The sequence below is a fragment of the Propithecus coquereli genome, unplaced genomic scaffold (genome assembly GCF_000956105.1).
Source record: "Propithecus coquereli isolate 6110/MARCELLA unplaced genomic scaffold, Pcoq_1.0 Scaffold4057, whole genome shotgun sequence".
Lineage (NCBI taxonomy): Eukaryota > Metazoa > Chordata > Mammalia > Primates > Indriidae > Propithecus > Propithecus coquereli.
Window position 1 is genome coordinate 1 of NW_012149794.1, and position 515 is coordinate 515.

The following is a 515-nucleotide window of genomic DNA, read 5'->3' on the forward strand; positions in this document are numbered from 1 at the left end:
CTTCCTGGTTATTTCTTTTTCTTTTTTTTTTCTTAGTTTCTTAATGTTATTTTTTATTGTGGTAAATATACATAACAAAATTTATCATACTTGCCATTTTATGAAAATTAAGAGGCTTTCAGGGTCATAGCAAATTTGAGTAGGAAAAACAGAGTTCCTATACCCGCTTCTTCCACATCCCCAGCCTCCCCCGCTATCTTACTTTGCTCTTTGTGTTGTACATTCTATGAGTTTTGGCAAATGTATGACATGTATCTACCATTATAGTATCACAGTATCAAACAGAATAGTTTTCCTGCCCTTAACATCATCTGTGCTCCCCCAATCATCCCTCCCTCTCTCCCCCAGTTCCCCTGGCAACTACTGATCTTTTATTATGTCCACAGTTTTGTCTTTCAGAATGTCTGTAGTTGGAAATACGGTTTTTAGCCTTTACAAGCTGACTTCTACCACTTAACAATATGCATCTAATGGTCCTCCATGTCTTTTGTGGCTTGATGGTTCACTTCTTTTGG